We start from the raw sequence: 12,887 nt of genomic DNA on the forward strand, positions 1-12,887 counted from the left end.
AAGATTCGAACCGTTTCTCCACATCTGCAATTCGTCTGCCAAACCAGAAATTTGCGAACCACAAAAATTCACTGAATCGGTAAACTTGGACTTCACACTGATATATTCCTATCCATGGAGATAGCTTTGATGCAAATTTCGTCGGCCTCCATCACGGTGGAACACGATTTGATGAGCAACTACGTGTAAAGTTACGTAAGACGTGGTTTTCGGATGACATTTTTCTGCTTATTCTGATATGCCATCTTCTGCAACCTTGTTAAAATGTAGTATAGAAAATCTTGCCATATTCGTTTAGTCTTCGAATATTTTGAACTATTGAATGTCCATTGTTGTGTCTAGAGTAAATTGAAACTTGGTAATACATAATAAAAATCAAATTCAAAATCAATCATTCGGCGATAAACTTTAGCCTTTTTTTGTAAATAGGAACATATGTTTAGAATTTCTATTGTTTTAGCTTAGTAATTATTTTCACTAAGAGCTTTCCAAAATTTAATTCAGTTTTTAGTGGCTATCTGAAGTCATCATTGTAGCGGCTTTACCGAAACAAAATCATGGCTACGAGCCTGTCCAGTACATTTAAGTCAAATCGTTGTAATGTCACGAAGGAATGTGTCATGTGCCGGTTTTTACTACAGAGATGTGGGGAATCAATATCAGACAATGTGTTAAACAGAAAATAATAGCTTAAAAAATATGGCATAGTTTTAATGCGCTTAATTAGTCTTATATGTATTTTATTATGTCCATCAGCTAATAACATCTCCGCCAACTCTCAACTACAGTAATCCATCCATTCGAAAAGGCTTATTAATTAACATCCCTCGTCGTAGTCGACAACTTGGCTGTAATAACAAAAATTCGACACCTCTCTTCTCGGAAGGCATCCCATGTTGGCATAACACCTGAAACTGGAAGGTACACAACTTTCCTCTTACTGCGCGCACTGCAATCGAACCTATTGCTGCTGCTGCTACGGCTACGGCTACGGCTGCTGAGATCTCAAGTGCCCTAATAGCTGCATTTACACTCCACTATATGTACACATTAGCCCAATCTGGAAGATCCTTCCCGGTACGGATCCCAATTTACGCTGCCTGCATCTTACTCTTCTTAGCGGCTGTGTAGTGCAACAACCAAATAGCAGCAAAAAGTAGATCCCCCATAGCATCGTGAGCATCGTCGCAGCATAGAAACCGAGCAGGACGAAGACGATGAAGGGGAAAATAATGTAAACAATAAATAATGTTCAAGTTCATGCGGCGTTTGGTCGGGCTTTCGGTTCGTTTCTTGTTTTGCTTCGCTGTTCTCGACTCTTTCTACCGGTACGGTGGTACCAACGATGGGTATATGTCGTGTTGGTGCGGGGCAGAAATTTTGTTTTCTTTTTTTTTTGGGAATGTGCGAGAGCGAACCAGCTAGGAAAAGAGAGCTTACGACAAATCGTGTTAGCATAAGCATAGAAGGTCTGGCCGCAAATTGAAAACATAAACAAAGAGGATGCCTCCGGTGAGAGGAAAGCACGAACCCCAGCCGGATTCTCCGAATCACACTTCCACTCGTTCGTTCGGTATGGTGGAACGTTTCGGGCCGACCCGAGCGAGCACATGGTGCCGAGTTCGGAAACCGGCTGGTTTCACTTGCTTTCGTTAAGTTTCCTACTCAGATTTCTGTTTATGCATTGACCAGAATTTCAAATTCCTTCTGCATGTATGTTTGTGTATGAGTAAAAAGAATCGCATGGCATATTTTCAATTATTTATCATAAAATAGGATTTCAACGTATATCAATTAATACGGATATAGCGTTTATCTGGCGCAGTCTGTGTAAAGTACTGATGAGACGAAGCTGAAACCTAAATTCCTTGACCACAGCTGTTTTCGGTCACGTCTCAAGAATTTTGTGAGAATAAAAATGGCATTGTCTTCATAAATCTATTCGGGAATAAAGAGAGTCGATTGAGAGACTCATCAATAGAACGACGCAGTATAAGTGAGCACAAGTTGCGACAGTAAAGTTGTTATTCGCGATTAAACGTTTGTAACAAATGTGTCAACAATTTCTCACAAACGATAATTTTGTTGAAATTTTATGAAATGTAAGCTAGTTTTTTAGAGAACTGGCGTTTGTCCAGTATCTGTTCATTTTGAGTAAATGGCACTCATGTATTGCCAACGTTAGTTCGCAAATGTGTTTCTGATTCTATATTCCTCCCTGGACACTAAGAAGTAGTAGTAGACATGGCACTCGATATTGACGTGCACTTTGTATGTACGCTTAGCTTCAGTTACTTTTTTCATAAACTAGCTATGGAATTTGCGTTTCGACTTCGTCTCATCAGAATCTGACACCAACTGGAGGTGGTAAAGGTTGCAACGTGAAAAAACACTATTTTTGCGAATTTTTTTTAGAACTTTGCGTGAAGCAAATTTATCAAAACTTTTGTACATTATATTGTATGAAACATACTGTAATTTTTCTATGCAAAAATATCGACATCGCTTGTATCGGTGACGACTTTTTGTACAACGTTTCTGGAAAAAAAACTTGATTTGCGGTGTTACCTGCCATTCCAAGACTACTTAATACATCTCAGCTGAACAGCACATTTAGGCTGATGGCTATGCGGGTGTTTGGTGCATATCGAACAATCTCGTCAGAGGCAGCCTACGTGATAGCTGGATCGATTCCTCTAAACTTTCTATTCGATGAAGATAACGAGTATTATAGGGTTCGAGGAACGAGAGGAGTTCGTAAACAATCCCGAGCTGATACCTTAAACATGTGGCAACGTCAGTGGGATAACACTGTAAACGGTAGATGGACACACTGACTAAGTCTATGCCTGTTGATGTGGATGAACCGAGTGCACGGTGAAGTGAACATCCACATAACAAGTTCTTGCCTGAGCATGGCTGTTTCAGGAAATAGGTTCGGCCACGCGAGATCGCCGTGCTGCATCGCGTGCGGTGATGCAGAGGAAACGCCTGAGCACGTGGCCTTCGAATGCCCGCGATTCGAGCGCGATCAAAACGAAATGAGAACCATTGTCGCTGAGGACGGTGACATAAACAATATTGTCCAAAGAATGTGCACGGAAAAAATGGGACGAAATGAACAGAACAGTTATTTAGATCATGTCAGCGTTGCAACGAAGATGGCGTGAGGAGCAACGACCAGCAACATAGCAGTACACGGCTTCGAGTCATCGAGGCGCTGATGAACCGAAAGTTAACCTTCAATCGGAATAGACGGACCGACCTTGACACTCGACAAGTCTGTCTGCTGAAGAGAAATAAAGTAGACCAGCAGGCGCGACTGGAGTAGGCTAGATCCACCGCTGGGGACTAGACTAAGTGCACGCATCGTCGACGATAGATCACCGGGCATATGAGAACCGGAAGTCATCCTCCCCCGGAATCGCAGGACTGACCTCGGCACCTAACCAACCAATATCTAGATAAAGGTTTCGAGAGAACTTTCGACGACTTAAAATTTCTCCTTCGGAGTAGGCTAGCCAACTGGGGCATTTGTGAACTGGAAGTCAACCCTCCACTCCAAATCGCAGGACCGACCTCGGCATCTGACTGGGTAACATCGGTTTCGGAAGATCTTCCACTGCCGGGGAACTCTTCGTCGGAGTAGGAAAGATCGACCGTCGGGGACTACTCCGAGTAGTCTGAAGCGAATCGCCGGATTGAATCGTCGGGGCTCCAGTGAACCGGACGCACCCAGAATCGCTGGACAGACCTCGGCATTCTACCGGACTGCAATGAAGCCATCCTCCAATCGGAATCGCTGGATCGACCATGGCATCCAACTGGTCAACGCAGAGTAGAGCGCATGAAGAATGTTATGCCGAGCTGGACTGATATTGCGGTTATGATAACAGCGAACTAGTACGACCATCTAGACCTGGAATCCAGTGAAGTTCATGAGCATAGCCTCCCCCCGAAGTAGTCATTTCCAATGGAATCCGGAGAAACAGGCAAATATCGGACACCTTGGTGGAGGTTAGAGGACCACCAAATAAAAACACGCACGCAACTGGATCCCATTGTCGACCATTGAAGCAAGTCTGTTATGACAGCTGGCTAGATTTGGTCATAACGTAATTGGGCCATCATGGAACTGCTGATGCTGATTTTCTTGCCACTGGAACAGTTCCCTTGCTAAACCGTTAGCTTTTATGATTGATAAATAATCTTTTTTCCTTTTTTTATTTCGACTATGTTAGTCACATTTTCTTTTTTACGTTTTAACGACATTCAATTAGCTAGAGATTACTGGGTAGGGAAAGTTATGAAACTTAGAGCCATAGTACTCAAGTGAGAGCAAGGATGTGAAGTAAACAGATCGGAAAACTAGAAGTGGCAGGGTCATTAGAACAGGCTTAATATCGTACGGGCTTAATCTTGGCCTTCTGTTAATGAGGGTCGAGCTTAGGCAGAATAACTACGAATCACCCGAGTTCACTAACATGTGTCCTGATAAAGGTAGACGTATCTATCTTTACCGTGACAACCGGCCGGTCTGTTGAGAAGCGTCGTTTCTCACTCGTTGACCATAATTTATTGAAATCCAATATTCTAATGCTGCCAAAAACTGCGCACTGAACTGTGCGGCGAATCCGTTTTCGTTAGGGTTCGCAGTACCGACCCTTTTAGGCGAGAACCGATACTACGGTACGGAAGCCCTCAGTACCGGTAGTACCGGTAAAGAACCGGTACTGGAATATTTTTTTAAAAATTCGTAAAAAACTTCAAAGAGAAATTGAATGCTCAAACTGATGACCTTATTCTCAGATGATTGATTTCACGGTGTTCCTAAAACCGTTATTAACAAAAATGATCATAAACTTGTCATACGGCATTCGAAAGCTACAGTATCCAAGCATCTTCTCAGTGAATTTTGATGTAGATGACTATTTTATATTCTTCTTAATGAAAATTAACGATGAAACGTCTACTTGTTCAATAATGAAAAAAAAAATAGAATCGGTCAACAAACCATTGAGATAAGACCTTTTGAAGTAAACATTCCGACTTTCATCCATTTTTTTAAAATTTACACATTATATTTAACGTTTGGTAGACAACCCTATTTTCATATTTTTTCAGTGCACCATATAAATAACACTTTTTGTCCATTATATTTATGTAATTAAATGGTAAGGTTTTCCTTTAAAAACCGCGACACGTATAAACGTTCTAAATAGTCAATGAACAAACATGGATTCACGCCTGAAGTCTGGTAGAAAACCCATCTATGACCGCATACCACATCCAAACCGTTATATATTTCGATTCTGTCAATGAAATATTTTAAAACTTGCAGGGGATATACTTGATTACTATATTTTTCGAATGATATGTACTAAATAAGTAGACAAATATTCTCTAATGCATACCAAGGCTCCTTACTTTCCTGTAAATTATGGAGTTTTGCTGGATTTTGCGATCACCAATAATCACAAATCGCCCTATTTGAAGCAGTTCACCAAGTCTAAAATTGTTAGCTACTAAATCGCTGTTCGTTCTTTTATAGATAAAGGTGACTCCCAGTGAGTAATGGAAACCAATCAGAATGTCGCTAATAAAAAAAATCATAGCAAATTTTTACGTCTCTTACGCTAGATGTGAGTATTTTTAAATTTAATACAAGATCGTTAAAATTTAATTTCGATAAAATAGTGAAGGAGTTTTAACATACCGTTCAGTACAATGGGAGATAGTACTGTTCAACTTCTAGAATTATTATGATGATGTCATCGCCTCATTTCCCCACAAAGGTGATAGCTGAACTATTTATCTAGAAGGTAATTGATATAACTAAAAGTCATCTTGCAGACCGATATTTTGAAACAGGTCCCCCTAGAGAGTCCACATGTTTTTCATAAAAAAATTGTATGGTACCGAAAATACCGGTACTGGCTTTTGTTTAGTACCGGTATTACGGTACCAAAAATAGGTCGGTATTCCCGGGATTTTCGGTACCGGTATTACCGGTACCACAACCCTAGTTTTCGTGGAGGCTACAAATGTCACCGAGCAAATAAACAATCTAACAGTAGCCCCAAACAACAGAAACCGGTCAGAACCCGGGCCCGTTTTAGTGAAACCCTTCATATCACCCATTGTATCCTGATCGATTGCGCAAAATTGGGCTTTACTATCTGGAAAACAAAAACATTTACCCGGGCTGCACGAGCTGTAGACGTAGGACTATGCTACTTAATGTAAAATATTTATTTTCTTAGTACATTTATAGTAATAATAAATAAAACATATTTCTTACGTATGGTTTAATCACAACCAATCAACATCGAATGTTACATATTGAACCAAACCTTCTTGCTTATCAGGTCATTTCATTTGTAGTAGGTGATCGAATCCGATTAAACTTATTTAAGAAGATCTGAAGAAAGAAGACAGAAAACTGTGACCGAACTAATATCTGGAGCTAAATCTTTATAGTATAAGATTAGTTTGTAAAAACTTTTCGATTGTGTGTGTGGTAAAAAACCCGGACCAGTGAAGGAAAATCAAATTTAAGACAATATAATCACATTTCACGTATAGACCATGCATTCTAGTTATATTTTGCCATTATTGTAACTTTCCTAAAGTACGCATACAAATATAGCGAATGCAGTGGTCTTAATCATATACCGAAACTATAAATATACAAGAATCGAAAACAATGTTTTCATTCATAAATAGGATTTGTAGTATGTACCTATTAATAGAATCAAAATACTATAGGCTGAGTGGAAATGAATCACGTGATGGGGCAATAAATCAATGAATTGATCGAACGTAAATAATAAACTTTCGTTGTGCTATTTAGTAACAAATTAGATCTACCTACCTACACATTCGCCTCAAACATTAAACCCAAGCGCGCAAAGCAAAATAATTGAACGCTGATTATGATGGGTAGAGCGAAAGAGACAACTAATACCACACCACTATGTTAACCGTGTTTGCAAATGGAGCTCGCATGTACAAACTATTTTGTGTGCGAATAATTATACATAAAAGTGTGCTGGAAACGAGCACCACACAAAAGATAGCATAGTGTTTGAACGGACAAGCTCAGTCGCATTCCCTGGGTAGCGTACCTCCACAGGCAGTGGAACCGACTTCTAACTTAGCAACACTGGCTGTGAAAACACACAGCGCAGTGATCTGCTTCGCCTGCCGCTCAACAGGCAACTGAGCGTGTTCGGCGAAATCCGTCCGTTTAAATAGTCGATGATGACGTCATTCATAGAAGCGTAGCGCACTAGGTACACAAATCTGTCGTGCTGGATTAGGGAAGCGCTATCTTCTGTGTGTAAATGCGCGATATTTTGACTAGGTTGTTCATTATTTAAATTTTTAATGTCATATCAAAAATCTTTGGGTTTATCTATTGGAATCTATTCTTAGAAGTATTTCGGGGCGATATGTGCAAAATATTTGAAAATTTATCGTGAGATGGCTGAATTATATGCGTTTAAAATTGGACCACTTTTCGTTACATACCATTTTTGTAGAATTTGCAACGTGCACCCCTATATGGAAAACAAAGACGTAGTCCTACGTCAAAAGAATAGTATTCAAGGATGATGCGATTTGTCTAACTATTCGCATATCTCTCAATACGAACCGTGTTATAAAATAAGTTTACAAAATTCGACACTTTTTTGTCAGAAAGGTGTGCCCCCCCCTTTTCCCAGTCGGTCGGATCCGCCTATGGGAATAATATTAGTTTTATGTTCCAGTCCTATGTCATATAATAAAGGACAAACGTTTCATTGCATCAAACTTGATTTTTGTATGATTTAAAAGGAAAATGTGTGGATATTTCCTTATAGGTATACATTTTCATTTACTGAGCTAAATCTTTTACAGTTTGATAAAAGCTTATTATATATTTGCTCATTAAAAAGTATATTACCCAATCTTATCATATTTAGTCTTCTCGTGTTAAACCAAGCAGAACCACCCCAGCACACATCATGCTTTGCATTTCGCTTTCGTTAAATTTTCCATCCCATCGATCCCATCAAGCATGGCCCCGAACAGCTGATCGAGCCGAGACAACCCGAGAACGGATGTCTCGCTGCGAAACAAGGGGCTCATTTCGTGTTCGTTTCTTCGTTCATTCGTTCGTGTTTCGAGAGGATTCCCGCGTCCCGACCCGACCGAACGAGCTCGCGATGACAGGCTGGCTGGCTGGCTAGGGTGAGCATCGAACATCTCGTCAGAAGCGGCAAGTCAGTGCTTCTGTAGCATATGCGTGGTGCGGGTCGTGATTTCTATGCTGCTCCGATTGGCGTTTGTGTGTAGGTACCAATGCTGAGTATGCTGCTGAGCGAAGGGGTCGCACGGTGCATTGTGATCGATAGCATGGAGATTTTTCCGTTGCCGCAGCTTGTGATAACGTGGGTTAGTTAATTGGCGTAATTTAATTGGAAGAAGTTGTGAAATTTGGATTGACGAGTTATTCGAATCAAAATAGAACCAACTATAACTTTCTATTAAACGTACGAGTAATGTAGGTGTAGTGCAATCGAGGTGAATCACGTTGGAATCTGAAGAGAACATAAAGAACCGTTTTTGACGAGTTGAAATTCATACCCAATCAGTGTGCAATCGTACCGGAAAAATCGTCAAAGCGAGGTGATTGCATGATTAAGTGAGATGAAATTGAATAAATCAGTTGCTAAAGGCCCTGTAAAACGCTTCAATGTGAATTTCGATGAATAATTGTGAAACAGTGTGCTCGCGAGTAGCGTGAATTGAACGGAAAATTATTCAACGTGAAAATTACACCAAAAATAATAATTGTGCTGTTGGTGATTCGGTGAAGAGTCCCTCGTGGCTCGCAGTGTCCAGGTTCGGGTTCAGGTGCATGAAAATATGATAGAGTGGTCCCAAGAATCCGCTTCGCACGGGCAATGATTGCATTGCATTCAACGTGATAATCATCGAGAGAGTAATTTGATTGCAACCAATAACGGATTATCCCTCGGTAGAGCCGAGGATTTTTTGTTTCGCCCAGTGAATTCGGCGTTGATCCTGTACAGGTTTCCGAGTCCAAAACATCACCGAACGAACCTACTGCTGCCGGTGCCGGATACGAGATGCGAAGATGAAGTAGAACTGTGCGCACTGGGACACCGGGATTACAGGCGAAATTTTTGCCAACATTATAAGGTGATTATGTGAGGATTAATGTTATTCCTTTTGCTATATTGCTTCCGTTCCCGTGTGTCAGTCTCGAGGCTGGTTCCAAAGGTGAGCGCTTGCTTGCTTGCTGCACAAGCTGTTTACTGTCGAAGATTTATATGGGCGGTTAAGCTGCGGTTTGGACTATCTAACTTCTTGTGTGGTTCGGTGACAGACAGCGGGACAGGTGCTGCGTGAGCCAATATAGAAATGATTTAATTATTGGATATTTAGCAGTTGTTTACGATGAGAGTGGTAATAGGATTCGCGATTTGATCATTAGGGTGGGTTGGTTTTTTGGATACATCTATAACGAGTATTTTTGGGCATGAATCATCAAAACTGGAATTCAGTCCGATGCGAGCAATTTGTTTATGTGTAAAAAAACGGATTAGACATGCATTCAATCCACAAGGAATGGTAGTTGAAAGTCTGAGTGGAACTTAAAGAATTTGAAGAATTTTCAACGAAAAATTGACATTTTATGTGAAAAAGAAACAATCCAGAATATCAGCAAATGTTGAGAACTCAATTATGTCACTTGGATTTAAATTCCAAAATTAAAATTAGAAATTCAAAATAAAGAACTCCGGACCATCTCATAGCTCAGAAAAATGAACCTTTGGAGGTTTTACCAAACGCTAGATTCTACAATTAGCAATGACGTGTTTCATTTAGTTTTTAAATATGTTTGTGTGTGTTTTGTTTGAGCTCCCCATCTTTTTATCTTATGGGATTGATGATTAATCTCCCTAGTAGTGAGTTACGAAACTTATTTTTTTCAATTATTCAGATAGATAAATACTTACTTCAGCAAAGTTGTGAAGAAACTCATTACAAACACTGTACTTTGATTTTTAGCAAAAAATCATTTTCTGAGACCTTCTATACCAAAAAACCAAGTTTTCATTTTTCAATCGATTTTCGATTTTTTAACAGTTCTGTATAGAAAAAAAAATGTAATTATGTATTTTTTTCTCTGTAAGGATATATCCATTCGAGTGTATAGTTTCGATGAAGAAAGATGCAAAAAAGTACGTTTCCCATAGAGGAAACTGCAAAATTAAATAAAAATGTAATGATACGGTAATATTTCTAAAAGAAATATACTGTAATAATCAAGTATGGGAAATATAAGATATACGAGAAAATTATTTGTTTTTTCGACAGCATGGTAATGGATAAATTTTTGTAATACTAGAACATAGCGATTAAAACCTGGAAATCGTTGATCTGGGAAAATATTTCTATGTGGGCATGAGGTACAAGGTATTTAGCACTTGATTGGCGAAAAAAAACAGATACTTTACATAATCATTCCGAATATAGTGTATCATGTTGGGTATGACGGACACAGTAGGGTAGGGAAAGACGGACTTATTCTTACGCTAATACAAAGCAGAATGCCGTCAAATTGCATACCCTTGGGCTATTTCTTTTTTTTATTATAGAGATTTAAGGTTAAACCTTAGGGTGATTCGCTTTTTTTCGGGCTAGAGAAATCTCCTTGGGAAAAATCTCTAACCCTATGTGCGGGGCTGGGAATCAAACCCAGGTGAGCTGCGTACAAGGCAATCGATTTACCAACTACGCTATGCACGTCCCCAGGCTATTTTTTGTTATAGTTACATAGTGATGTACTGACGGAAAATAAAACGTATTGGTCGAGGAGTGTCTCACTCTGCCCTTATCCTATGTCCATCTTTACCAGCGCTGTATGTTTATCTTACCTACCCCAGATGTCCATCTTTCCCATACAAACATAGGACAAATTGTGAGAGCAAAAGAGAAGGAATGAAAGCCGAAGCAGAAGAGTACAGAATTGAGAATTTTAGTGAGAAAGTGAAATGAAGAAGAACAGTAACTGAGAAAAAATCGAAGTTAGCAGAGAAATAACGCCAATTTATTGAAAGTGATGAAAATAAAAACAAAGAAAATTTATACGAAGTATACAAAGTGAACTAAAACAGGAAAAACAATAGAGAAACAGGGAAACGATCAAAAGTGTTAGTAAAAATACTTAACAACAAGTATGCTGAATGAATTGAAACAGTATGCAGAAGACGTATAGAGCAAAGACGAAAAAGAAGGCAGTGAGAAAGAACAACAAAAATAGAGCTGAGGGAACCAAGATACTAATTTAATTTTATTTTAATTATAGAAGGTTTAATATGAAAGACATTCGCCTTTTGCTTCGGGTTAGAAACACCTTTAACCCTAATTCGCCAACTACTTATTAATTTTTATTGTTTGATGTATTGTATCGAAATAGAGAACTGTTATTTCCTTAGACGACTTGAATGAACCCTTCCCGTGTAAAATAGCGGAAAAACAATTAAAAAAATTCAGCTTATGTACACTGTCAAAGTAAGAATTTTCCGATTTGGTAGGATATCTATAATTGAGGTTTAAAAAGTGGCATTTCCATTGCAAGTGATACCGTCAAACAAAAATTTTTCGCGAACGATTACTGTAAATTGTGCCATTCTGTTTTGATCGGATTAGGCATCTTGCCATTTAGGGTAAACAGATCATAGAGTGATAAAGGGTGTCCCACATGAAATCGCAGGAAAAATGCTGTAGAAAATAACCCATCGGGTATTTTCTCTCAAAAATCTGCGTTGAGGTAGTTTTGAGTGTATTACATATATACACTTTATTTTTGTCGATGTTAGTTTTTTGAAAATTGGAAAAAATGGTGTCACCCGAAAAGCAACGTCGTGAATTGATTCTACGCAGGCACCTGGAAAATCCTCAACTCTCTCAGCGGGACATCGGAAAACAACTCAGAATCGTGCAGTGAACGGTGAGTCGTGTGATTAAACGTTACTACCAAACTCCGAGTATCGAACAAAAGAAGAGAGCATGGATGTTCTATTAGTGATCAGGATCACAAGCGTGTAGTGAAAGCGTTCAAGCGGAATCCCAATGCTTCGGTCAGGTATGTGGCCAAAAAGTTGAATCTGTCTTTCTTTCGGAGAGCCAAACACCGAGAGGAATTGCAAAGTACAAAGTGCAAAAGGCTTCTAATCGTGACGAACGGCAAAATACGGTGGGAAAAGTCACGGGTCTGGAAACTGTCCACCCAGGTGCTCACGAAGCCTCATTGTCTCACAATGGATGATAAGACCTACGTCAAGGCAGACTTCCGAGGCTACTGTTCTTCACCGCCCAGAACAAGTTTGATGTTTCGAAAGAAGTAAGGTACCTGAAACTTTCAAAGTTTGCCAATAAATACATGATTTGGCAAGCGCTCTGCTCATGTGGCAAAAGGAGTGTGCCGTTTCGTGACTACCGGGACTGTAAACGACACTGAGGACCCTACGATCTTCTGGCCGAATCTAGCTTCGTACCACTATACAAGAATAGTGTCAAGAAAAATGCACTGTTCTTATTTGTTTCTTGTACCTACAGGTCGCTGTTGTAAATCCTTCTTCATCGGCATTTCATTCTTTATTGGTGGTGTTGGTTGTTGTCTCCAAACGCTTTTAGTGTAATCGTTGTTATTCCGCTGCTGGTAAGGCCAGTTAGTTTAGTGGTACTGGACCCGATCGTTGTTGAGCTGGTGTTTGTTACGACCCGGCCAGCAGTCGTTGGTTCTACAACCGGTTGTGGTTTGGCATACGACGACTTTATACCGGCTTTGGGCGTAATAGATGAAATTT

General features: G+C 39.7%; 1 protein-coding gene across 1 annotated transcript in view; it reads left to right on the top strand.

Annotated features, from left to right (window-relative positions):
* Nucleotides 1–8,247: 8,247 nt before the first annotated feature.
* Nucleotides 8,248–12,887, top strand: part of LOC131678768 (roundabout homolog 2-like) — a 374,166-nt gene continuing 369,526 nt past the window's right edge. Inside the window, exon 1 of the mRNA XM_058959051.1 lies at nucleotides 8,248–9,210. The gene's annotated coding sequence lies outside the window, so the exon portion shown is untranslated. The remainder of the gene's footprint in view (nucleotides 9,211–12,887) is intronic.

Source organism: Topomyia yanbarensis, chromosome 2 (assembly GCF_030247195.1).
Source record: "Topomyia yanbarensis strain Yona2022 chromosome 2, ASM3024719v1, whole genome shotgun sequence".
Lineage (NCBI taxonomy): Eukaryota > Metazoa > Arthropoda > Insecta > Diptera > Culicidae > Topomyia > Topomyia yanbarensis.